Source organism: Cervus elaphus, chromosome 11, assembly GCF_910594005.1.
Source record: "Cervus elaphus chromosome 11, mCerEla1.1, whole genome shotgun sequence".
Lineage (NCBI taxonomy): Eukaryota > Metazoa > Chordata > Mammalia > Artiodactyla > Cervidae > Cervus > Cervus elaphus.
In genome coordinates, this window is record NC_057825.1 from 34,504,016 (window position 1) to 34,530,395 (window position 26,380).

The window sequence follows — 26,380 nt, forward strand, 5'->3', positions numbered from 1 at the left end:
TGCCCTTGGCCCTGCCCCATCCCTACCTCCCAGTCACCCTTGGGCCCGGCAGACCAGCCCAGGGTCCTGCCTGCTCTGGGGCCCCAGAGAGCAGCTCCTGTTGATGGAGGAGCAGACGATGGGCTGACAAGAGGAGAGGGTGGCCGAGGGCAGAGAGCGGAGAGGAGCTGCCCAGGACTGTAGCTGTAGAATTATCACCCCCTCCCATCCTCGGGTGCAGGAGAGCCCTCCCCACCCCAACCAGGAGCTGCCGGCAGGGTGGGCAGGCAGGCAGTTATGGCTGCCTAAGAGTGATTCGTGATGACCAGCAATGATCTGGGAACAGACTCCGAGGGGCCTGGAGGCCCTGCAGCCAACCCAGCCTGTAGCGTGGACGCGCCTGCTCCAGCTGAGCTCTGGGAGCCCAGGCCAAGGACAGAGGCGCCCCGCCTGGTTTCCTCTCAGGCTCTCCCGGAGACCACCCACGTGGGCGCTATCTGCTCCCATCATTGTCCAGATCTCCAGCTCAGCCCACAGACCCAGCAGTCTCTGAGTGGCTCAGGGTTTCCATTCGCTCCCGGACAGCTTAGTCCCAACAGCTGACCCAGGAAGGCATCTGGGCCACAGGGAGTAAGGCGGGAGGTTGACACAGAGCTGAGGGGGGTGGCCCAGCCCTGGAGAAGCTCCCACCTGGACTGGCCATTGACCCCGAGGACACAAGCTTCTGTGAAGAGCCTAGGCTGCACCAGGGTGGGGTCTGTCCCCTAGCATCTGCTCTGCCGGCTCAGTCCTTCATCTCTCTCCCCAAAGGCACCCCCTTCCCACGCCCAGGTTCTGTCTTAATGGGACAATTTGTACCATCAACCTTGACTGAGGCTGCAGCCCTCTTGAGAATGCACTTTGCCTCCTCTGTTCCCTTCACAGGCCCCTGGCTCCCTTTCATCCCTCCCTCGGCATACCCAGCCCAGCTTTCTGGAATGGGGTTTCTGCTTCAGGTCAAAGTTATTGGAGCTCTGTGGTCAGGACCACAGTCCTATAGTCTTGACTGTCCCAGATTTGAATCTCAGCTCTGCCATTTCCTAGCTGGGTGACCTGGAGCAAGAGACTAAAGCTCATTCTCCTCTTCTATAAAAGAAGCAGTAGCCACTTTGCAGGGTTTTTAAAAAATGTTTATGTACTTATTTATTTTTGGCTGTACTGTGTCTTCATTGCTATGTGGCCTTTTCTCTAGTTGCAAAGAGCTGGGGCTACTCTCTAGTTGCGATGCGCGGGCTTCTCATTGTGGTGGCTTCTCTTGTTGCAGAGCACAGGCTCCAAGGTGAGTGGGCTTCAGTAGCTGTAGCACAAGAGCTCAGTAGTTGCAGATCCTGGGCTCTAGAGCACAGGCTTAGGAACTGGTGGCTCACAGGCTTAGTTGTTCCCGCGGCATGTGGGATCTTCCCGGATCAGGGATTGAACCTGTGTCTCCTGTGTTGGCAGGTGGATTCTTGACCACTGAGCTACCAGAGAAGCCCCTGCAGGTTGTTTTTAAACCATGGGTCGATGAGACAAGCATGTGACATGCTGAGTGTGGGGCTAGGCCCACAGTCACGCAGTGATCATGAACACTGTGGCGGTGCTGGCCCATGCCCTGTCATTATGTCTGCAAAAAGTGCAGGTTCCCCGAGGACAGGAACCAGGTCTTTTTGTCTCTGTGTCCTCTCCCCTTCATTCATTCCCTGAAGCACCCTGTGGAGTGAGCAGGACAGGCACAGGATGGAGGCCCAGTAAGGATTTGGATCAAGTAGAAGGAAATAAGGCCCCCTGGGAAGGTGGAAGGGCCATCACACTCTCCAGCAGTGGACAGGCCTGAACTGAGCTGACTCTGGGTTGCTCTGGCCACCCCCGGCCCCATTCTGAAGTCCAAGCTCTTTCTGAGGAGGCCCTGCTCGGCCAGGACCCCTCCCACCTCAGTACAGGTGTCCCTGGAAAGGAACTGGTCTTGTGCTGGGAGTCCTGGAGACCTCTGCTTCTCTAGAAGATACCATCAGGGCTCATTTCTATGCAGCAGACATTCTTGAACACTAACTGTGTGCCAGTCCCATGGCTCACTGGGGCCTTGGGCAAGTCGCAAACCTCTCTGAGCTTTAGGTCTGTCTTCTGTCACTGAGCACTCTATAAACTACCTACTTCAAAGGGCGGTTAGAACATTACTTGAGATAATAGAGCACAAGAGCCTGGGAGAAGGTGGATGTTCAACAAACGTAAGCTGCCCCTTCCCTGTCCCCCAGCCCTGGCATCCTCCAGACTTTGTGGGGTTGGCAGGGGGCAGGGAGGGGTTTGTGGCCTGGTTTGAGGAAGGGGAGGGGTCCTCTGTGGATCGTGTCTGTGGAGCCTGGTTCTGTCACCTGGGACCCTGGAAGTCCCAGCCCTTCCTGACCAGCCTCGGGGTCCCCAGCTCCTGCCCTGAGCCTGATTCCCACATGTAGAGAGCTCTGTCCAAGCCTGTACCAACCCAGGTTCTCAGAGCTAGAAAACCCCCTTTGGCCATCCCAGGTCAGCCTGGGGACGCCTGGGCTGGGGATGCCTTCAGCTGCCCTCTCTGAACCTTCAAAGGACCATGAAGGCCCCATTTCCCAGGACCAGTGAGATTTTGAGCAGTAAAGTCTCTTCTGGTTTATCTGGAGGAAGGAAGATGACGTCATGAGGTAAACCGCACAGCCTGAAACCACGAGGCTGGGTGCCCCAGTGATGTTTGCTTTTTAGCAAAAGTTACTCATGTGCACAGAGGGACAGAGAGCTTGGGCCATTCTGGTCAGAGGAGAGCCGGGAAAACAGAGGGAGATTTCCAAACATGGAACCACAAAAAAGGAGAGGGCTCCCAGACAGGACAGACGTCAGAGGCCAGGAAGGGTGTCTTCCTGGGGTGCTGCGGGCAGGGGCCCAGGGTGGGGCATCTCCTTGGCACCTGAGGCACCAAGGATCATGTTTACTGTGGTGGATATAAAGAGTAATAATGATAATAATATTGACAGTAAGGGCCATTTATGTGGGTCCCTGACCCTGTTACCTCCTCAACAGCACCCCCTGAGATTGCACCCCGTGAGGTCGGCATGATCCCCATGCAGAGATGAGGGAAAGGGGCTGGTGGGCCTCTGCTGTGTGCTTCCAACCTTAAAACAACAAGTCTGTTTCCTTCCCAAGGCCTGGGTGGAAGGCTCCCAGGTCCAAGCCCCAACCCCCTCCTAGTTACTAGGTTACCCTTGTAGGCTCAGTTTGTTCATTTGTTCCATGTCCTGCCTCATAAGCTAAGAGGTTTCCTAACATGAACCCCACTCTTCAGTCTCATTCCATTCCTTTCTCTATCCTTTGAGCAGCTTTCTCTGGAGAAATTGACTCTGAAGGGTAAGCCTGGGCACTGTCCTGATGGGCTGGTGAGTCAGGAGTGGAGGGGGGTACCCTCTGTGTAGGAGGAAACGTGGACAACTTGTGTGAGGACAGAAAGCTGTCTGGGGAGGCCAGAAGGGGCTTCCACACCCCCTCTCCAGGGCTGCAGGAGTTGGGGAGGCAGTGCCTAAAGGGAATTTGTGGGGTCTGGGTGAGTGTGGGTGGGAGTGTAGGGGTAAGTGTGATGCCCTCAGGGATAGGTGAGATCCTTGATCCTATGGCGTGCACTGACCTGCCCCAGGTCCAGTCCCTCTACCTCGGGGAGGGCCCGTTGCTCCAGCTTTGACCTACTCTGAGAGCTGCAGGGGCCGCTGTGTGGGGCGGGAGATGGGAGGGCTCGGTGCAAAGAGTTAGCCAAGATGTCTTCACTGAACTCAGAGCTGTTTGGGTTGAGGCTTACCCTTTTCAGATCCTTTTCTTATAATGCAAATACACAATGGGAGAGAGAGCACTTCATCAACCTTAAAGGTCAGAGTGCATAAGGATGTAGCGACACCCAGCAGGAGCTGTCTTTTTATAGAGGAGAAAACTGAGAGCAGAGAGGGGACAGGATTTCTCCACAAGCACACGCTTAGCTCTCAAGAGCCCAGGAGCCAGAACACAGTTCCACCCCCCTGCCCTCTACTCGCCAAGGGACTTTCCCTCCCTGGCACAGGTGTTACCATCCCAGTATAAAATACCCATCAGATTCTTTCCAAGGCACCCCCAGCTTTGTGCAGAGAGCAAGCTTGGGATTGAGGAGCCCTGGCATGATGATGTGGAACTGGGGGAGGGTCCTGGGGGGGGTCCAGGGCCCAGGGGAGGCTGCCAGAAACAGACTTAGCCTCCCTTGCCATTTTCCCAGGGCCAAGTCAGCACCTTAAGTGTGAGGATTAGTCATAAGCAACTGCTTCACCTCAAAAGTCGTAGTTCACTGGGTTGGTGTCACAGTGATGCTTCTGTGACTCATGGCCCGAGGCGACTCGAGGGCCAGAGGGATGGCCAGAGATCCCGATGGGCCAGCCAGATGCTCTGGGTTCTCGCCTGCCTGTAGCCACCTCGCTTGGCAGCTGGGGCTTTAAGGAAAAAGAACCACCAGCAGTGGAAGGTGGGCCAAGAGGCAGGCGACTGGGATCCAGCCCTCCATCTGCCGGGGCTTAGTAGTGGGCCTACAGAGTTCTCTTCCCTTCCCCAGGATCAGTTTGCTTGTCTGTACAATGAGAGGGCGGATTAGATGGTCTCTGGGTTTCTTCCCAGTTCTGAGAACCCAGCAGTTCTCCGGGAGGAGAGGGTAGTGTGGTCTTGAGGCCTGGGCCCCAAAGCTATCAGAGCTTGGCGTCCTCTCACCCTGCTCCCATGCCATCCGGGTTCTCCTGGGACCAGGCCACCGACTCTTGGAGCTCACCCCTGTGCTGGCTTCTCTGTGGGAAGAGCCTCGGTGTGTCTCAGCTGAAAGGCCTCTCAGATTCCTGAATCCCACTGTCTCCTAGATGGGCAGAGTGAGGCCAAGAGAGGGTAAGGAGCTTATCCAAGATCATGAGCAAGCCAGGAACCAGCTTCCCATAGCACCAGCTGCCTTGTGTTTGCACCTGAAGGAACCCTCTCATGGGAGAGCTGGAAGTAGCCAGATTCCTTAGCAGTCCTCCCTTCAGCACCACTTCCACCAGCATTGCCAGCATGGGCTCTGACCCTCCAGCACCATCACCCCTCCCCCATTCTGCTCCCCTTCCTCCATCTCTGTGCTTATGTGCTCTTCTCGCTCATTCTCAGAGGCAGGCTAGTGCCTGTAGGAAGGAAGATGCAGATCCAGGCAACCTTGAACTGGGGTCAGCTTTCATTCTCACTGTGCTTTAGTCCCTTGACTGTGAAATGGGAATGCTAGAAATGTCTTCTCAGAGGGTTGTTGGGAAGCTTAAATAAGTCAATACCATAAGGTGCTTAGAACAGGGCCTGGCATTTACGCAGGGACTGCTACCATCCATTCATTCATTCACTCAGTCTGTCCTGACTGTTTCCAAATAGGTTAGAGATGACTCACAATGGAAAATACAGGCAGAAGAGGCCTTTAAAGTCTGGTTTAAAGGAATCCAGGGCTGAGGTAGAAGAAGAGAGAGTTGTCCCAGAACTGCCGGCTGAGTGGCTGTGGCCTCAGAACATAGCTTCCAGGCTGGCTTGTCCTAAAGGTGATGCTCTTGGTGCCAGGCTCTCTTTATCTGATAAAGGGAAGCACACCAGCTTTTCAGGAGAAAGAAGATTTTTCTGGTTCGACGTTTTAAATGGCAATGTCTGGGGCAGAGATTCTCCCCGGCCTTCCCGCGCCACTTTTTGAATCCACCCCTGAGAAACTCGGGGCTCCTCTTCATGCCATTCCACTCCCCACCTTCGGAAGCTGGGGAACTCGGGGCCCAGGACCGCTGCCCTAAAGCAAAGCCCTCGGCTGTCTCAGGAGCAGAGCTAGCAGCTCCGAGAGAAGCCAAGTCAGTGAGACCCGAAGGGCCTTCCCTCTGAGGCAGAGCGGTCCCTCCCACGGGCCGCTTTCCCAGCAGCCGGAGCAGCCAGTGCCCCGGGGAAGGGGGCCTGGGAACGGTCACCGAGAAATCCCAGAGCTGCCCACACACTTCCCCTTCTCTCAAATGCCAGGAGGCAAGGGGAAGGTGAGCGGGGCGCTCCATACTGAGTCACTGGAAAGACTGGGGGACCCAGTGGGCAAGGGTCTCATGGCATCTCCTCCAGGACCCCTGACAAGGAGTGCAGTCCTGGGTGTGGCCCAAAACCACCTGCACAGAGCTAGGTAGCACCAGGGGATGGAACCTTCCAAGCCTCCCTCTCCCCCACCCCGTCTGGCCCCTCCACATGTACACACACACATTATGGGGACAATGGGAACTGCCCTCCAGTCCCATGCAAAAGTCCTTTGCAAAAGACTTGTGGGGCCCCCAGCTCTCACCCACCTCTTGACTGAAGGAGTGCCCCCTTCCTAAGCCAGGTCCCAGGGGTGTTTTCCTAGCATCTCATGGGCTTCCGTACTCAGCTGCGAGCCTCTGTGCAGTGGGAGGAATCCCCCCTGCTTGCTTTCCAGCACAAAATGTACCAGCTCCTGGGGGCCCAAGTGCAGCCGACCCCCATCCCAGTTCCCCTGAGCCAGCTGTAGGGAGCAGGGAAGCCAGCCCAGCAGCTGGCCTGGCAGCTCTCCCTCCTGGAGTGGTTGGGGAAATGCCTTTGGTACCAGGATGTAACCATCAGGACGTAATGATTTGCCCACATCAAGGTCTGTCCGTGCATCAGTCACAAAAACAGTTTGTCTGTAGGGGTTTTTGAAGGCCAACACTAGACATGAGTGTGAGGGAAGTCCCAGCTGGTCCTTGGTCCCCTCCTATGGTTTATAGCTGGTATCAAAAGGCAGAGCTCAAGAGCTTCCCTTGTGGCTCAGTCGGTAAAGAATCCAAGGGGGGATCAGGATGGGGAATACAAGTAAATCCATGGCTGATTCATGTCAATGTATGACAAAAACCACTACAATATTGTAAAGTAATTAGCCTCCAACTAATAAAAATAAATGAAAAAAAAAAAAAAAAAAGAATCCACCTGCAATGCAGGAGCCCTGGGTTTGATCCCTGGGTTGGAAAGATCCCCTGGAGAAGGGAATGGCAGCCACCATCCCCCACCCGCTTCCCTAGGAGAACCCTCTGCCCCAACCAAAGGCCTCTGGTCTCTTCTGGCTCTAGCCTCTCCTTCTCCTGGCTGGGCCTCCACTCCCTCCCCTCAAGGCGCAGCCCAAGCCCCACCTCCTCCAAGAGGCTTTGTCTGATGAAAACACCCAATGAAATCTTGGCATTCACCTGTTGGGAAAGAGCCCAGTTTTGGAGTCAGAAAGGTCTGGGTTAGCATCTAAGCTCCATTCTCTTTCACTGGTAGGAAGTTTCCATCTCCCACTCAGGAAGTGGGAACAAGCCCACCCTGGGAGTACAGAGGCTGAGAAGCATCTGTTGTTTTGGCCTTCCCAGGGTCCATTCCTCTTTCTTTTGGTGATATCATGGACTTGCACTTGGATGTGTGGTCCAGGTAGGGCTTACCTTACTTCCTGGTTCCCATGTGAACACATGAGAATGAGGATAGTCCATTGCCCTGGCCACAGAGATAGGTTCCCAGGGGATGGACATGCGACTCACCCCAGGCCAGTGGGAATCTTACTTGAAAATTTAGCTGGAATCACTGAGATTTCATTTCCACCAAAGTTCTAGGCTTAGAGAAGGAAAACTGGAGCCCTTAGCCGTTGTTACGGGTTGAAATGAGTCCCTCAAAAAGATATGCTCAAGTCCTAGCTGCCTCTAAAGGTGATCCCGTTTGGGTAGAGGGTCTTTGCAGGTGTAAGCAAGTTAAGATAAAGCCATACTGGATGAGGTTAGACTCTAATCTAATGACTGGTATCTTAATTATTGTTGTTGTTGTTTAGTCACTAAGTTGTGTCCAACTCTTTGCAACCCCATAGACTGTAGCCTGCCAGGTTCCTCTGTCCATGGGATTCTCCAGGCAAGAATACTGGAGTGGGTTGCCATTTCCTTCTCCAGGGATCGAACCTGTCTCCTGCATTGGCAAGTGGATTCTTTACCACTGAGCTCCCAGGGAACCCAGTATCTTTATAAGAAGAGGGAAATTTAGAAGTGGAGATACACAGGGAGAAGACCCCATGACAACAGAGACAGCAATGTGAGTGATGCAGCTACAAGCCAAGGAGCACCAAGCCGTGCCAGTAGCCACCCGCGGCTGGAAGAGAGGCCTGGGCCAGTTTTCCTCTCAGCACCTCCAGGAGGGACAGACCTCGCCAACACTGTGGCTTCAGACTTCTGGCCTCCACAACTGTGGGAGAATGCATTTCCGTGTGTTAAGCCACCCAAGTTTGTGGTGATTTGTTACAGCAGCCACAGGAAACTAATACAGGCCCAGAGGAGAGACTGAGCCTGAGACCGAAGCCAACACTAGAAACGGGGCCACAAACGCACACTCTTGGCGCCAGCACCACACTCGCATCCAACAGGGGCTGAAGCAAGAGGTTTACCGGACTTTTCAGTCATGCGAGCCAATACATTCCCTGTTTTACGTAAAGCTGCTTCAGCTGAATTTGTGTGTCATTCAACCGAGAGAGGCCTGGCTATTACAGAGAGGGTGGAGGTAAAATGCACAGCTCAGTGCCTGGCCCATAGGAAGCTCTGTGTGGTCACTGTTACTGCTGTTGTTGTTTCTATTCCCGACTAGACGGAGCTCTCTTTAGAGCAAGGGTCACATCTCTCCTCGGCGTCACTGGCCGGGTTCCCTGGAAGCAGGCTCTGACGCAGTCAGCAAGCAGGACGTTTCTTAGGGAGGGGCCTTGGGATTAACCCCAAGGGGTCAAGGGGGCAAGCAAGCAGGACTGGGCAGAGGGAAGCCGAGCAGCCTCAGCCAGCCCTGTGCGGGTCCTGGAACCAGAGCTGCTCTCCAGAGTCATTCCGAAGGGTCCTTTATACTCTCGAATGCATCTGGCATGAATCTGTGCAGCCCTGGGAAACATCAGCTCTTGGGAGAGGCGGATCCCTGGAGCTGAGGCCATGCCTGAAGGGCCAGATGGCTGGCCAGCCCCCTTGGGAACCTGGGCAACAAGTCCTCACCAAAGGGGACCCAGCTGGGCCATTATGATGCCCACCACACTTGGGGCATAACTCGGAGCCTGGCACCCAGTAGCTAATTGTTGTGGAAAACATTCCTTCATTCACTCAAACCCAAGGTTGACAGTGCAAAATCAGGTGTCCTGGTGGTCTGACATGGAGTCCTTGGCAGAGGGGTCCTGGTGGTGGTTGGGTCTGATGGAAGCACCATGAGGAAGCTGGCGAGGATGTGGTCAGGGTGATGTGACCGGGATTGGTGGTAGGGCCTTGCCTGGCACAAAGTAGGTCAAGTGAGTACTGAGGGATCAGGGTGCTGAGGCAACGTTTCCCTTGCTTAGAGCTTTAGGCTCCTGGGGCTGTAACACGCCGCTTCCTTTTCTGTGTTGATTTCTGTATGTTAGGGTGGAGTCTGGAGGCCGGCTAAGTCTTTAGAGTTTTCTTTCTTGCGTCTCTCCTGCCTCCACAGGCACTCTTCTTATAGCTGGGGTGTTCCCCAATCTCAGCCCGCAAGGGTGGCCTCCTGCAAGGGCTCCACGGGCCTAGGGCCTCGGGATCCGTGCTGGCGGGGTCGGGCCCTCCTGAGAAGCCAGGCGCTCCTTATCAGATGAGAAATTAAGAGTCAGAGAGAGGAAGCTTGTTGTTCAAAGTAACAGTCGGTGGTTGAGTCAGGAAGCAGGACCCACTTCTCCCTGCTTGGCCTTCCTCGTGCGCAGCGCAAACCGCAGCTCTAGCCACAGCCCTCCATCTAAGGAGCGTCCAGCTCCTCTGCCTGCAGCTCCTCCTTGCAGAGGGCTGCCTCCTTGGCCTGGCGATCGGGGGCAGGGGCTGCCAGCTGCACATGCCACGGAGGTTAGCCCGGGGCCTGGGCTGAGGATCAAGAGGGTGTCCGGCCTCCCAGGGCTTCTCCAGGAAGTGGGGAGCAGCCAAAACGCCCTCCCGGGCCACCTTGTCCTGCCCTGCCCCCTTCTCCTGTCACAGGTGAATGGAAAGTCTTGAGGTAAGATCTTCCTGAGGCGACACAGTAAGGGGTTGAACTCAGTGGTCGTCCTGTTTTCTCGATAGTTACTCACCTCCCCACGTTTCCGTAGAGCCCTTAACCCTGTGCTGTGTGCCAAGTCGCTTAAGTTGCGTCCGACTCTTTGCGACTTTATGGACTGTAGCCCTCCATGTTCCTCTGTCCATGGGATTCTCCAGGCAAGAATACTGGAGTGGGTCACCATGCCCTCCTCCAGGGGATCTTCCCGACCCAGGGACTGAACCCATGTCTCTTCTGTCTCCAGCATTGGCAGGCAAGTTCTTTACCACTAGCGCCAGCTCATCTTATTTCCAAGTGGTCTTAACAGAGAACAATGCAATAATACACCAACTGGAACAAACACCCCTGAAGGGTGGGTCACCAACAGGGAAGGATGTTGGTGATGGGAAAGGCAAACCCCTTCACCTGTGGGCCGTCCCTGGCTTAGGTGACCTAGGCTGCTGTCTAAGAAAGGTAGCTATACTAGATGAAGGGCATTTTGCTCTGTGAGCACCTGGCTGACTTGGATGTGCAGAGAATGGTCTAGAAGGAGTCAGGCAGGAGGGGATGGGGAAGTTGGGCTGCCTGACAGAGGAAGAAAACCTGAGAGGGCACATAGGGAGGGGAAGGTGGGGGGACGGAACAGAGGGGCAGAGCCCGGGAGAAGCTGACCCTGGGACTCTGGGGCCCTGCAGGGAGAGGCAGATGGAAAGTCTTGTGACTGGAGAGCATTTGAAGAGCTGGAGGGTGCAGTGTGCATTTAGGAGTTCTTTGCTTCTCTGTCCTCCCAGTCCATTGCACAGTGAAGACCTCTGGCTCTGGGTGTGGGAGAGCTGGCTTTTGATGGAGAGGAAGGGACAGATTGCCTGGGCTGTCACAGGGTGCCACACACAGAAACTCAGAGGCTGAGGGGCCCTGAACCTAGGTGCTCCCAGTCTCACCCCACTGGGTGATCTGCAGACATCCTGGGGAGGGCCCTGGACTCCTTAGAGCCTGCTGTGGGGTCTCTCGCTGATTCTTGGAGACCTCCGGGGCTGGGGAGACCCCAGCTGGCTCTGTTACAACTGCATTTTTTGATTTGTTCTTCTTCACACCTCTCTGTGGGAGGTAACGTTCTACCCATTTTCCAGCAGAGACACCTGGGGCCCAGAAAGTTTCAGTAACCCCCACCTGACCACACTCCTGGTCGATGGCTGAGCTCGCCCCACCTCTCCAAACACTCATGCTCTGCACATGGAGGGGACTGAAGCTCAGGCCCCGGGCTCCATAGATGGGATCCAAATCCTGCTCTGACCTGACCAGCTCTGGTGCTTTAGGTAAATCAGACTCTCTGAGTTTCGGTTTCCTCATCTGTCAAGTGTGGCTCTGATTCAGGCACGCGGTAGATACTGAATGAGTATTAATACCACCATCACTATTACTCAGCAGCCAGAGCCCGGGATGGAAGCCCTCCCCTGGGGAGAAGCTCATCCTGCTGAGTGGCGGGGGTGGGGGGTGGGGGTCCCATCCTCACTACCGCCTTTCTTCTCCCTCCCAGCTCTGCAAGAAAGACAAGCCTCCAAGTTCATCCTGGTGTTTCCGGCATGTCCTGTCCCTTGAGAAGTGAGGGTCCTACCCAGGGGAGAGGTGTCCCTAGCCATGACCCTGGGAAAGGCCTGTGACCACGCAGAGTCCAGGAGGGGCCTTTGGGACGAGGAGCGTGGTCGGAAATGGGCGGGGTGGAGGCGTGTGGTGGCGGCCGGTCTCTTGGTTCCCAGCTTAAATGGAGAACTGCAGAGACCACCCACTGAACCACAAGCCAAGGGCCTCTACCTTCCCTGCCTCTCTGTGCTCACCTGCTACAGAGTTCCCTGCGTCTGGATCCCATTCCTGGATCCTAGGCCTGATGGATTAGGCCTCTGGACTAGAAAACCTGCTCTCGATACCCGCCACCCCCGCTTTCCTCCATCTGCACTGCAGGAATCCGGGCCCTCTCTCTTCCCCTTTCTGCCTGGGGATCTGCTCAGCCTCTGAGCAACCACCAAACCTGCAGTGCTAGGTGCTCCTGGGCTCAGAGCAGGGCAAGATTCAGTGGCCTGTGGTTGTAGCACTGGTGCCCTGTCCCAACTTCAGGAGGCATCATTGCCCATTTTCCAGATGAGACCCAAGATTGCCCAGGTCCATGGAACTTGCCATCGAGCTGCTGGGATTTGAGTCTAGGGACCGGCTGATGTTGACGGCTGCCAGAAGGATCTGGAAACGAGAAAGGGAAATGGAGGATGGAGTAGCGGTGGAGAAAAATACCCAGTTCTGCCTATAAGTAGAACATGTCAATCACGTTTTGTGGGCACTATCTGCAAAAGCCTTTTAGCATCTACTTGAAGATGTTTAATTACTTAGTACAAACAATAATAAGAACAGTGGTTCTGTTGGGCTTTCTTTGTGCCAGGCAAGTCTATTAACTCATTGAACTGAATCGATCCTCACGTTGAGATTAGAAATGTCACCCCTCCCTCGGCAACAGTTCTGACCTCTGCCTGCTCTGATGCCTGGTCTCACAGAGCAGGCCGTCAGCACCCCTCTCTCACCTCCCCACCTGAGCCCAGGAGAGGACAGGACAGTACTCCTCCAGCATGGTGTGTGTTGAGCCATTTCACCCTTTTTAGAAAGAAAAAGAAGTCACCTTCCCCTTGGGGGTCTTCTCAGCAAGCCGGGCTCCCTGCCCCTCCCCGCTGTTGCAATCTCACTAGCTTCCAGGTCATGACCCCACTGACCTGGGCTCTGACTCTGCCAGTTTCTTGGCCTCCACTTGGGGAGATTTCAACAGCCAAGTGGGCAGTCTGTCCAGATCCTTGCCTCACAGTTTCTTGACCTTTCCAAACCCCATGACTTACAGCTTTTCTGCAGCAAGTCACCCCCTGGGCAAAATGTGAGACTTGACTCCACCGGGAAGGGCTCCATTCTTTAAATTCCGCTTTAGAACTCTCTGCAGCTTTCTGTGCATCTCTCTCCTGTGCCTTCCAGGGAGCACCCCCTCCACCCGCTTTTCTCTCACTTGCCTGCTGTCCTTTCCTCCCTACCTGCATCCTGTTTCCACTCCACCAGGACATCTAACAAGACAAGAAAGAAAGGGGCTTTCCCGGCCGTGAGCCCTCGGAGGAGGCCTTTTGGCCGCAGCCAGGCGCCCAGCTGGAATGGCATGATCCTGAAGCCCCATTTCCACACGGACTGGCAGCGGCGCGTGGCCACGTGGTTCAACCAGCCGGCTCGCAAGATCCGTAGATGCAAGGCCCAGCAAGCCAAGGTGCGCCGCATTGCCCGGCGCCCCGCGTCCGGTCCTCTCTGGCCAGTGGTGAGATGCCCGACGATCAGGTACCATGCGAAGGTTCGCGCCGGCAGGGAGCTTCAGCCTGGAGAAGCTTAGGGTGGCAGGCATCCACAAAAAGGTGGCCCGGATCATTGGGATCTCGGTGGACCCGAGGCACCGGAACAAGTGCACAGAAGTCCCTGCAGGCCAATGTGCAGCGGCTCAAGGAGTACCACTCCAAGCTTATCCTGTTCCCCAGGAAGCCCTTGGCCCCCAAGAAGGGAGACAGCTCTGCTGAAGAGCTCAAACTGGCCACTCAGCTCACCGGACCTGTTATGCCCATACGGAACGTCTATAAGAAGGAGAAAGCCAGAGTCATCACAGAGGAGGAGAAGAACTTTAAGGCATTTGCCAGTCTCCGCATGGCCCGCGCCAACGCCAGCTCTTTGGCATCCAGACAAAAAGGGCCAAGGAAGCCGCAGAACAGGATGTTGAAAAGAAAAAATAAAGTGCTGTTGGCAACTTATGATAAACCTGCAGTGTCCATGTGACCTTCATTGTGTAAGGAGCCATTGATTGGGGGGACCTCCTCGAGGGGGACCTGAGGTGTGTCTGACCTTTGTCACAACAGAGCTGAGGGAAGCAGCTTTGGTACCTGGGAGGCTTGTGCTTAGTGAGTGTTCTTGTCTGGACCCTCCAGCCCAGGAGGTGCTGTGTGTTCCTGTTACTATTAAAATACTATTTTCTCATCTGAAAAAAAAAAAAAAGAAAGGGAACACCAGGCTCTTCTCACTTATGAATATTGGATACATAATTCCTAAATATTAACACACTGAATCAAGCATTATATTCTAAAAAGCACATCCCGACCAAATAGACTTTATTCTAACCACAGGGAAAGAGATGTGGTTTTAATACTGCTAAATTTGATACTATAACTCATATTAATATATCAAAAGAGGAAAAACAACTTGACCATTTAGATGAATGCCAAAAAAATCTACTTAATAAAACTCAATACCCATACCTGCTTTAAAAAAAATAATAAACTCCTAATAAAATTGAAATAGAAGGATACTTCTTTAATGTGGTTTTAAAATATCTATGTCAAACCAATAGAGCCATGTGTGATGCTAAAGCATCAGGGATATCGCTTATTAAAGCAGACATAAGAAGAGGGTGCCAGATTTCCCCTGTTCTTTGACATTATTCTGGAATAGACAATCAATGCTATTGGTTAGAGGCAATTGCCTAGAGGCAGTGATACCCTGGTAGCAAGAAGCCATCAAGAGCCCACCTCTTAGTTTTAAAATATCATTCTCCACTAGAAGGAATCAGAGCTAATAGCCGATCCCAGGGCTAACACAGGAAAAATACAAAATGAGTTTAAAATACCTTTTTGTGCCAGAAACTAAGGAAACAGTCCAAAAATAATGGGGACATGTCAAGATGACATCGGAATCTCCCTGAAGGCTAAATTTTAAACAATCTGAGCATCAAAATAAATAGTGATGGTAACAGATTACAACCTTTGGATTAAAATAAGAATCTGTGCATCTCTAATGATATAAATGAATAAATGGTGGAGAAAAGAAAACTTTTCCTTACAGTAGAATGCCAACTAATATGTGTAGAATGAGTGATGGAAATAGATCTTCTCCACTTGGCAACCATCAGCCTTGTGGTTGAACAAGGCTGGAGTCATCAAAGGTCAGTGGAGATTTGAAGAGAAATGGGATATTAGGGTAGTCTTGGAGTACCTCCCCACCATATATGTATCAAAGACAAAGATGATGAGTTTACTATGGAGAAACCCGGCAGGCACCAGCCTGACCTGTGATCAAGGTTAGCATCACTGTTGGTGGGCCAGGTCAGTAACGTATGCCCAGATGTGATGCCCTGAGATGAGCACATTATCATTTCTGTGGGATTCTTGCCAAGAATGCATGTCCTGAGGGTGGACATGAGGAAATACAGGACAGATCTGCCCTGGGGGACATACTATAGACTGAATGGCCAGTACTCTTTAAGACTATCAGGGTCATGATAGACAGAAAGATCAGCTTGCTTCAAGATTGAAGGAAACTAATGAGGCATGATAACTAAATGCCAGTCAGACGTGGACACTGGGCCAGAAAGGCAAATGAGGCATTGCTGGATCAGTTGGAGAGATCCATCCAAGTCCATGGATTAAGGGATGGCATTAAACTAATTTTGATTTCCTAATTTGGAGGGGTGAATGATAGTAACATGGAGTAGGAAATGGCAACCCACTCGAGTATTCTTGCCTGGAAAACTCCATGGACAGAGGAGCCTGGCAGGCTATAGCCCAGGCTATAGCTCTGTGTTGCAGAGGCAGACACAACTAAGCAACTGAGCACACGCAAGGGATAGTAACAAGGAGAGGGTGTTGTTTGGGGGAAGTACAAACTGGAGTATTTGGGGTCGTGCGGCATTCTGTCTACAAGTTTTTATCAAGTGGTTCAGGAGGGGAAAAAGGCAGATCTATATGTATGTCAGAAGAGAGAGAGAAACACAAATAGAAATTGCACAATTGTGATCAATGTTTATCAGAGGATCTGGGGGAAGGGGATATAGAAGTTCTTTGCATTGTTCTTGAAAAGTTTCTATAGGTTTGAAGTTATTTCAAAGTAGTAATAAATGATCAGTGAATAAACCTCAACACCGGTCATGGGGCAGACAGCTCTCACATGGCTCTGCTGACAGGTGCTGCCGCAAGTGTGTGGTACTTGATACTCGGGCACTTTTGTGTCCAGTTAACTGCCCCTTTCATTCCTGACACAGAATCTCCAAACTTTTGCCAGTGACTCAAGCCCGTATCTGTCCCTTTCTCCCTCCCATTTTGTCAGATAACTTATTTTTCAGAGAAACTATAGGACATCATGAAGAGTGGCTACTAATTTCCCTAACCTTATCTCGGTATCCTTCCCATTTATTCTCAACACACTGCAACATGGTTCATCTAACTTTGAGATGGGCTTCCCTGATAGTTCAGTTGGTAAAGAATCCGCCTGCAATGCAAAAGTTCCCGGTCTGATTCCTGGGTGGGGAAGATCCGCAGAGAAGGGATAGGCTACCCTCTCCAGTGTTCTTGGGCTTCCTTTGTGGCTCAGCTGGTAAAGAATCTGCCTGCAATGCGGGAGACCTGGGTTTGATCCCTGGGTTGGGAAGATCCCCTGGATGAAGGGAAGATCCCCTGGAGAAGGGAATGGCTGCCCACCCCAGTATTCTGGCCTGGAGAATTCCATGGACTACAGTTCATGGGGTCACAAAGAGTCGAACATGACTGAACAACTTTTAAATTTTATTTTATTATAACCTTGAGACAGAGTGTAAAAGCCCCCACAGATCTGTGATTCATTAACCACAGAAACCCCTCCCGGAGGCCTCCACCCTCAGGGTCTGAACTGGATGGGCCGCCCTCCATGCCTGCCATACAGCTGTCACCTGAGATGTCTCTTCACCGCTCATTCCATTCCTGGGTTCCTAGCTCTTCCCCTTTCCACTTTGTTAGGGAAGCAACTCAAATAACAGCTTCCAGTGAAAGAATTCACAGGAGGTAAACTTTTTTGAGATTTTCCATGTCTGAAGATCATGCATAGCTAGTTTTTGTATATATATTTCTACCCTCACACTTAGTTTAACCAAGTATTCATTAAAGACTGTTTTTCTTCATAATTTTAAAAATACAGCTTCCTTGTCTTTTTTTCTTTCAAAATTGCTCTTAAGAAGTCTGATTTCATTCTGATTCCTGATCCTCTTCATGTGACCTGCTTTCTTTCCATCCTGGAAGTTTTTGATTCTTTTATTTCTCTCCGTTCTGAAACTTGACAGTGATGGTCCTTGGTGTAGGTCTTTTTTCAGCTATTGTGTTAGGCGTTTGGTAGCTCCTTTCATATTGGTCACCTATGTCATTTTGTTGATTGTTTCTCCCCTCAAATTTCTCCATTATCTTTTTCTGAGATTATTTACAAGCAGATGTTGAAACTCTTGGATCCATTCTCTAATTCTCCATCTTGTACTTGTCCCCTTTTCTAATATTTTGCCCTTTTACTCAATTTTCTGGGAAAGTTTCTTGACTTTATCTTCTGACTTTTTCTATTAGATTTTTAAAAAAGGTTTTCTATCACATTAATTTCAAAGCTCCTCATTAATTTTCCAGTGTCACCTTTTAAACTGTCACCTTGCTCTTATTTCATGGATGCTTCTCCCATTTCTTTGAATACTATAGGTTATTTTAAAGAGGTTTGTTCTGCCCCCTGATTGGTTAGTTGGAGGCAGAGGAGGCTAGGAATGCTGTGTTTGAGGCTCCCAGCCAGAGCCTCTATCCTGAGGCCTTTCACTTTGACAGTCACCTGGACCCCTTCTAATACCTTCCCTTCACAAAACCCACCCATCTTATGCCCATTTCCTTAGCAGCCTTCTGCCACGTCTCAAGAAGACATCCAGGGAAAGAATCTTACAACCCTGGGAGTAGGTGCCTCAGCCCGCCTCCTCTCCATCTATGTCAGAGCTCTACTGGAATTGAAGGTTTCATAGGAATTTCTGGTGACAGAAGAATCAGTGAAGGAACAACATTGGGTGAGAAGGGCCTCCTGGTTCCCTCTCTATGGTACAAGTAAGCTCCCTCTCTCCTTGGGGAAAAGGTCTCAGGGGATGGTGGTGTGAAGGAACTGGCTTGAACCAGCTTAAGAGAACCAACTGTCAGGGTTTTGAGAGATGAGTGAGCTGATTGATGTTACAGCAGTAGCTTGAAGTCAGCGATAGTATTTATACCACTGAAATTGGCAAACGCTACATGTCAATCTTTTTGCTTTTTTTTTTGGCTTTGTTTTTTGAAAGGTTGTTATTAAACATTTAGAATACGTCTCTGAATATCAGTATCGCTCATTCAGTGCTCTGCTTCCTAGGGAGTGGAGCTGAGGAGCAAGACAAGGACCAGGAGTTGTGCAGCCCCGATGGGGCTTCATGCTCTGAGGCTGGGTTTGCTGTGGAATACCTCTTTAGCATGCCACCTTAAAGCACTGATTTTATTCCATGTACTTGGAATCATGGCTCTTTCTGCAAATGAGTGCAACCTGTCTTCAAACTACCAGCTCTGGGATACTTAAAAAAAAAAAAATTACCATATCCATATAGCAGGGCACCAGGGAGCCAGTCACAAGCACCAGGGGCTCCTGATTGTTTCCAGGAAGCAAATGGGCTTCCCCCAGAAAAGGCAGATGGGTGTGGGGCTCTCTAGTCCAATGAGTCCTCGATAGACTGACAGCCCAGAACCACCCACCTCATCAGTCATAGAGCGTCGTGCTTCTTCCCCTTCTTGAATGCCCTTGGAGAGACAGCTTGGAAGGTTGGACTCGCGTTGGTTTACTGGAACTGGATATGATCCCACCCTCCAGGTGACAAGAGGAATTTGGGGAGCTTCTGAGCCCAGCACCCAAAGCAGTGAGCTGCCCTGGGTCTCGTCTCCACTTCCCGGTCCCATTGTGCTCTCTGCTTTCATGGTCCTCCTTCCAGTCCCCTCAGTGCCAGCTTCTGCCACCCAGCCAGACTGGAGATGGGCTGCCCTGAGGGAAGAATTAGAGGAACAAGTGAGGAAGTACCTCACCTACCCTGTGGGCCCTGGCTGGCTGGTCCAAAGGAAGATGCTCAAGTGTACCCTGGGGGCTGAGGATGTAAGAGCCAGGGTGGCAACAGATTCTAGGAACTTTGGGCCAGCTCTTCCCTTTCCTACCCTGCTCTGACTTCACTTCTCTCTGTGCCTTGGTTTTCCCAAATGTGAAATGGGACTAATCACCCTCAAAATATCCCTGCAAGGTACTAATTACCATTTGTAAGAGACTTTGAGATCTTTGGATGGACTATAACAGTACTAATAATGGATAATAATACTCTGCTCTTCTCTGGGGCCTTTCATCCATGGATCTCAAAGCCTTTTACAAACCTTAATTAATTCTCACTACATCCCAGTGCAGGAGGCTGATGGTCATTAGCCCGATTTTTACTGGTGGGGAAACTGAGAGAAGCCCAGAGGTTGGCTTAAGGCCACACAATAAGTCTGCAGCCCTGTGAGGGCTAGAACTCACAGCCCCTGACCCGCACGAGAGATCACATGATGTAGGCTCCAGCCTAACCTGGCAGTAAGGCTGATGGAGCAGCAACAGAGCCTCCTGCCTGCCAGAGCCCTGGAGTGGCTGCCAAGGGGAATCTGCACCACTGAACTCTCAGAGGACTTGGGCAAATAGGAGGAGGCCCATAGGCATGGGTTTTGCTAGCTGGTCTAGAGATTTGGGGAGAGAAGTAACATTGATAGGGTGCCCCATGTGTGCCAAGCCCCTGTTTAAGGCACTTGTGTCATCTGGTTACATCCCACCTGTGATACGCATAGTGTTCCCATATCGTTCCTGTATCACAGGTGAGAAAACTGGCTTGTTGAAGAGGCCACCATTTATGCTCACCCATGTTGGACCAAACAACGTGTTTGTGGTGCCTTCATTGTCATACATATGGGCCACAAGTCATCCGGGTAGCGTGAAGCATAATTAGGCATCATTTTAGAGATGGGGAAACTGAGGTACCCAGAAGAAAAGTGACTCGTTCAAGGGTGTGACCTTGGACAGGTCCTGTTCTTCCACAACCTCTCCCTCCCTCCCAAGTCCTCAGAGTCCCCTAGCCCTGACTCCCTCTTAACCCCAGCTGGCCGGCAAGGCTATGTGAGATCATGGCAGGAAAGGCTTTGAAGTGCTCTGAGGCAGCACCCAGGTCCTCCCAGGGGCAGATGAAAAGCCTCCTCCCCTGGGTTCTTTCTCATCCCACAGGAAAGCTCCAGAAGATGGAAATGGCACAGTCACGAGGCTGACCAGGGATCACTTGGGGACAGTGGCCCGTGGGCTTCCCTCCAGACCTCTAGAGTGCACCCGCATGTCGTGCCTGGGGGATCCTCTGGGGAGGACCGGGCTTCCTGGGACAGAGGGCTGAGGGTGTCCCTCCCGTCTGGAACAGAGTAGGGAGAGTCTGAGCTGAGGGCATGTGACCGGGCAGTTCCTGCCCCTCTTTGGGGCCCTGGTCTCCCAGGGAGTTAATCTAGAGGACCTCTGAGGTCGCTTCTGGCTCTGATGATCCCTGACACCCTAACTTGGATCCATGCTCCCCAGAATCCTGTTTGTTAATGATTACCCCACAGGAACCCAGAGAATTCGTTAGCGAGCAGATTCCTCCAACATGACAGTGGTGGAAGCTTTACGTCCGAGCAGGGTGTCTGGGGAAAGATTGAGGGCAGGAGGAGAAAGGGATAACAGAGGATGAGACAGTGGATGGCATCACCGACTCAATGGACATGAGTTTGAGCAAGCTTCAAGGGTTGGTGATGGACACGGAAGCCTGGCGTGCTGCAGTCCATGGGGTTGCAAAGAGTTGGACACGACTGAGCGACTGAACTGAGGGTGTCTGGAGACCTGGCTCTAGCCCCCCACAAACAAGCTGTGTGGTCTGGACAAGGGTTTTCCTGATCCTTGCCTCAGCTTCCCTGTTGGTAAAAACAGCAGTGGGGGATGCCTGAGGGGCCTTTGAAACTGGAGGAAAGAAATAGAGATGGCGAGATGAGTCTCTGTCTGGGGTGGGGACGTGGGGGGCAGGGCACGCAGGGGACACAATTCTCACTGAGTAAAATGGGTTGGAGGCGGGGGCAGGGTGGGAAGAGAGCCTTGGAGTGATATTTGGCAGCTGGAAGGGGGTGGAATGAAGCTCGAGCAGTGGTGTTGTTGCCCACTGCCTGCTTAATCTTGATAGAAATTCTGCCTAATATTTATTTATGCAGCCTTTCATCCAACTTAACAAAATGCTTTCTCCCATGTTGTCTCTTTCTATTGCCCTCCCCATCTGTGGGAGAGGTCTATGAGCACTCCCAATCTACAGATGAGGAAACTGAGGCTCAGAAAGATGAAGTCATCTCAAGGACACCTAGGTAGTAAGGAGCAGACCCAGGCTTCTAGCCCCGGTCTGTCCCTGAGACATGCTTCTCTAGCAAGTTCCATACCACAGGGTCCCTTCTGGAACGAGTGCAAGGCAGCCTTGACCTGGGTTGAGGGCCTTGATGGCAGAGTCCCCTCATGGGGCCCTTTTCCTCCTCCTGAGGCTCCTTGGGGGTGGTGGTTGGGTGGGGGGGGTGCTGGCCCTGAGGGAGGAATCTCAGATGGTGAGTCCAGGGTGCGGCCAGCAGTGGGCGGGAGGCACTGGAAGCTGCTGCTAGCTGGGCTGGGTGGGGCAGGGCGGGCACGGGAACAGTGTGACCTGGACGGTGTGACCTGTGATAATTGAGAGCTGCACGCAGTGGCTGCGATGGAGGCAGGGAGGCCCCCCTGTGCTTGGGGGTGGCCTCACCATCAAGACTGGGGCCTCTGTGCCTCCCGCCTGCTGGTTCCCCCTCACTACAGCTTGGCCGCTTCTAGGAGACGATGCTGTCTCTCCCACCAGCAGGTCCTCCCCTGGGAGCCTGCTCAGACCTGCCTTCCTCACAAAGCTCGGTAGCAACTCCCTGGGGCAGAAAATGTCTCTTCTGAAAGCAAGACAAGAGTTTAATTAAGCTCTAAACGCACACAGTTGAGCCTGAAATTAGGGTGGTGTTGGGAGGGGGAGAAGGCAATCGAGGACGGGCGGGGGGTGGGGGGGGCTTCGACCCAATTCTGGCCCAGCTGAGCCAAACAAGCCTGCAAGCAAACATTTACAGAGCCTGTGGGCGCGGTTACAAAGCCTCTCTGACCTGGAGAGGGGAGAATGCCATGTTTCCTCTTGTGTTTGGGGTAAGTCTGTGGAGGATTTGGAAAGTGGGAGAAGGAGCAGGGAAGTGAAGCGACACCAACCTCTGAGAGCAGATCCTAAGGCTCTAGGGACACGCGAGGGTGCCGGGGGCAGGGGTGGGGGGACACTGGGGGGTCCTGTGAGACTGCAGGTGGGCCAGTGGGAGCCCTCCCCACACCCAAGGCCAGCTGGGTTCTGGGTGAGCCCAGCCAACCGCACGCACAGGTGTGCCAGGGCTGGGGCTCCTGCCCAGCACCCCGCTTGGCTCACCCAGGTGTGCAAAGCTCATTCTGCTCCCTAAGAAGGCAGGGAGCAGCCAGCCAGGTGCCCGAACGGCTGGGCTCCCAGCTGGAGGACAAAGCCGCTGACACTGGGTTTGCCATGGCTGCAGGCCTTGGGGCCAGTCAGGAGCTTTGAGGGGAGCAGAGGCTTCAGCCTCCTCTCTCTCCTGTCCCCAGCTCTCCCCGGGTTGTTGCTCAGACAGTCAAACCACAGCCTCCCCCTCTACCTGGCAATTAATCCTGCTGTGCCCTGCAACCTGGGTTGGGTCTTACTCTGCCAGGGACTGAAGCAAAAAGAGACGGGCCGCTGGGCGTGTTATCGCTTGTCTCCGGGGCAGAGAGGCGGTTGCGACAGAGCCCCTGCGTGCGTGTGGACATGCCTGCATGGAGCGGTGAGGGAACAGGCTGTCCTCGGGGGGCTCCCTGGCCCCCCTTCCCTGTGTGTGTGACAGGGAACCCAAGGGCAGACCCCACTTGATTGACACAAAAGCTGCTCTCACAGAAGCCGTCCCCCCTACCCCGGACAGGTCATCTGATCAGTTAGCAGAGATGCTGTAAGTTCTTTGATTTAAGGGACCCTCTGCTGAAGACACCAAAGTGGGGGTCTTTGCCGGGGCCGTAGGAAGCACCAGCCAGGGTTCAGCCACTAAGCGGCCCCCATTGGCTGTTCCTAACTTGGGCCTGATGCCCTGATGGCTTCCCCGTCCCAGGGCAGATGGGGAAATCCTGGCACAGGCTTTCTGTCACTGAGTCACAGGTGTCCTGGAGGTATGATGACCGCTGGGCACAGGGTCAGGAGAGGCCCCGAGGTTCATCCAAGGAAGCCTCTCTCACCCATCTGTGCTTATCTCCCCTTGACAACATCTCTGCCCCTTATCCTGTGGCTGCTGTGACAAATTACCACAAACAAGCTGGCCTAAAATGACAGAAATTTACTCTCCCACAGTTCTGGAGGCCGGACGCCTAAACTCAAGGTGTGGACAGGACCTCTTTCAGCCCCTGGCAGCTGTGGCGTTTTGTAGCCTTAGCACATCTGTCTCCACGGTCTTCACATGGGCAGCTCCACAAGGTGTGTGACCTCCCTCAGCTTCATTCTTATAAAGACATTTGTCACTGGATTTAGGGTCCATCCAGATAATCTAGGATGACCTCCCCTGCTGAAATCCTTAATTTCATGACACCTGCATAAACCCTTTTTTCCAAATAACACATTCCTAGGTTCTGGGGATTGGAACATGGACTTACCTTCTGGGAGCCATCTGTTACCCCACCCGGTGGTCAGTTAGCATGAGTTGGACCCCTCCAATGATGGGAAGCTTGCTACCTTATGGGTTGACTCAGTTCATGCCTAGACAGGTCGAATTATTTTAAAGTTCTTCCTTGGGTGGAGCTGAAATTCCACTCAACAAGAACCTCTACCCACTGGCCCTGGTTCTATCCTTCAGAGCATATATAATATACCTAAATAAATAAACTCTATTCCCACTGCCCAATGCCCTTGATTACAATGCAAAAACAAAATTCAAAAAAGATGACCCAGCTTAATCCTGGAGTCAGAGACAGAGCACAGACCCTGGGGTCAAGAGACCTTAACTCACCAAAAGTTCTCTCCCTAGAATCTTGTGCCTCAGTTTCCTCACCATAATGCCAAGAGGCTGGTTGAATCACTCTTCCCAGGGGATGCTTTTGGAAAATGCATCCTGGATATTCATAATTTGTACTGGCCTACAAAAGCCTCTGAGAAGCCCTGACTAGAGAAGCCCACTGAATTCAGTCTTTTCCAGTCTTATTTGGAAATGGAGTCATTTTATTGACTACCATCTTTTTTTTATCACCCTGCAGAACTTCTTTGCTGCTTTGCAAGGAGAATCGGTCTCTGTGATGCCTGGGTGTCCTTTTCAGCTTTCACAGTCTATTAAGGTCAAACCAAATAGTTGAGTTCAAGTTCACTGTCTTTGGTTCCCATCCCTAGAGTTGTTGACAGGCATTTTGCTGGAGGTGACACACGGTCCATTACAAGCTGAGAGTCAAGGATCTGGAAAATGAGAAGCCCCTCCCCCAAGCCACAGACAGCCTGGGTGAGGATGTGGGTGGGGGCCTCCTCCCAGGGGCCGTGGGCCTGCTGGGGTTGCCCTGAGGGAGGAAGCCAGGAAGGAAGGAGCATTTCCGCTGTTCTGCCCTCACAGGACCTCCTCTTCACATCCCCGGGGTCCAGACTTCTCTTCTGCCTCAGACTCCACCTACTCAATCCTCCTTCATTAGGTAAAGCTACCTCTGAGCCTGGAGGCTTTCCAGGTGGCGCTAGTGGTAAAGAACTTGCCGGCCAATGCAGGAGACCTGAGAGATGTGGGTTCAATCTCTGGGTCAGAAAGATCCCCTAGAGGAGGGCATGGCAACCCACTCCACTATTCTTGCCTGGAGAATCCCATGAACTGAGGAGCATGGCGGGCTACAGTCCACAGCGTTGCAAAGAGTCAGATATGACTGAAGCGATTTAGCATGCACCTCTGAACCTGGCTCTTCCCAAGCTTTCTGCTGAGGGTCCCAGTGAAATCCCTCTTACATTTGCTGGGGGGAGGGGGTAGTAGGAATATCCCAGAGAAGCTGGATCTTCTGAAATGAGAGCAAGAAGAAACTTAGACCTCCCAAGGGAAAGGCAGGGCTGGTGGGGGAAGAGAAGGGCCTGCAGGTGTGTCCCAAGGAGAAAGGGGAGAGAACCTGAGGATGGGATGGAGGGGGTGTGGGGCTCCTACCCTGGGCCCAAGAGAAGGATGGAAACATCGAAATGACAGCTAAACCGAAGATGACGATTGACTGAGACGGCTACCAGGTTTATTTCTCTGCCCCAAGTGAGATTACAGCGAGGCTATTACCCTCCCCCAGCAGGGGCAATCCAGCTCAGATCCACCTCGTATTGTATGGAGTCCCTGTGGCCTGACGGTTTCATCTGCAGATACAGGTTCACCATGCTCTCAGACACAGCTCCGGGGTTACTTACTGAGCACCAATATATCAGGGGCTATGCTAGCTGCTTTTACGTGTATACTATTTCATCCTTGCAACCCTTAATATTTGCAGTTGAGCAGACCAAGACAGAGGTTTAGTATCTTGCCGAAAGTCTAGAGGAGAAGCGAGGAATAAGACCAGCTCTGGCTCCCAATCCACCCCACAGCTTTTGACGGTACTGAGTGATGCACCCCTGGATCCCGATGGTGTGGGCAGTTCTCCCGTAGGTCTGGCCCGAGTCTCTCCTACTCTCATCTGAATTGGATCAGATGGAAGGACCATGTCAGTAGGTCGGTTTTGCTCCCAACCCAGCCTCAAGAGACATCACCCATCCCTTGGTACAGGTGGTAGCCTTCCAGTTACTGGGGTGGGGAATATTTGCCTTCTGTTAATGAAAAGAAATAGATGTGATAATAAATAAATGCCCAACCCAGTGCAGCAATCGATGTCCCTAACAATGAGGCTCTGTGTTTGCTCTCGGCTGTGGGTTATGTTCATTGGCCACAATTACTGCTCAGGAGCCCCTGGGCACATCATCCCAGGTGGGGCTCCAGGCGTACTTCCCAGGGGAGGGAACAAACCTTCCTGCCTTCAGCTACCAGAATTCATCCCACAACGTGAGGTTCCTACAGACCTACTTCCAGGCACCCCAGGCCAGAGTGAGGGGAAACATGCCAGGTTCACAGTGGAAACAGTGCCTTACCTTTTGCATCAGGAAATGAGTCTGGTCCCAGCACTGCCTCTGCTGCCCTGGGTGACCTGAGACCAGCCTAGTTCCTTCTCTGAGCCTCAGTTTCCTCATCTGTAAAATGGGGTAGGGGTAGAGTAGTAATACATGATCTCTCATGTTCCTTCTAGCTCTGACTTTACAGGACCCTGTAGCCATGGCTTCTCCCAGAGCTGCTTTATGAATTAAGCATATGGGCCCCTAGCTGGTGCCCCTTGGGGCTCT

The 26,380-nt window shown here is 52.5% G+C and overlaps 1 long non-coding RNA gene and 1 pseudogene across 1 annotated transcript; both read left to right on the top strand.

Annotated features, from left to right (window-relative positions):
- Positions 1 to 300: 300 nt before the first annotated feature.
- Positions 301 to 13,857, top strand: LOC122703101 (annotated as a pseudogene).
- Positions 13,858 to 22,014: 8,157 nt separating this feature from the next.
- On the top strand, positions 22,015 to 25,862 carry LOC122703591. The gene is made up of 4 exons (XR_006343534.1): positions 22,015 to 22,143; positions 22,704 to 22,814; positions 23,369 to 23,491; positions 25,501 to 25,862. It is a non-coding gene; the product is annotated as an uncharacterized LOC122703591 (long non-coding RNA).
- Positions 25,863 to 26,380: the final 518 nt, after the last annotated feature.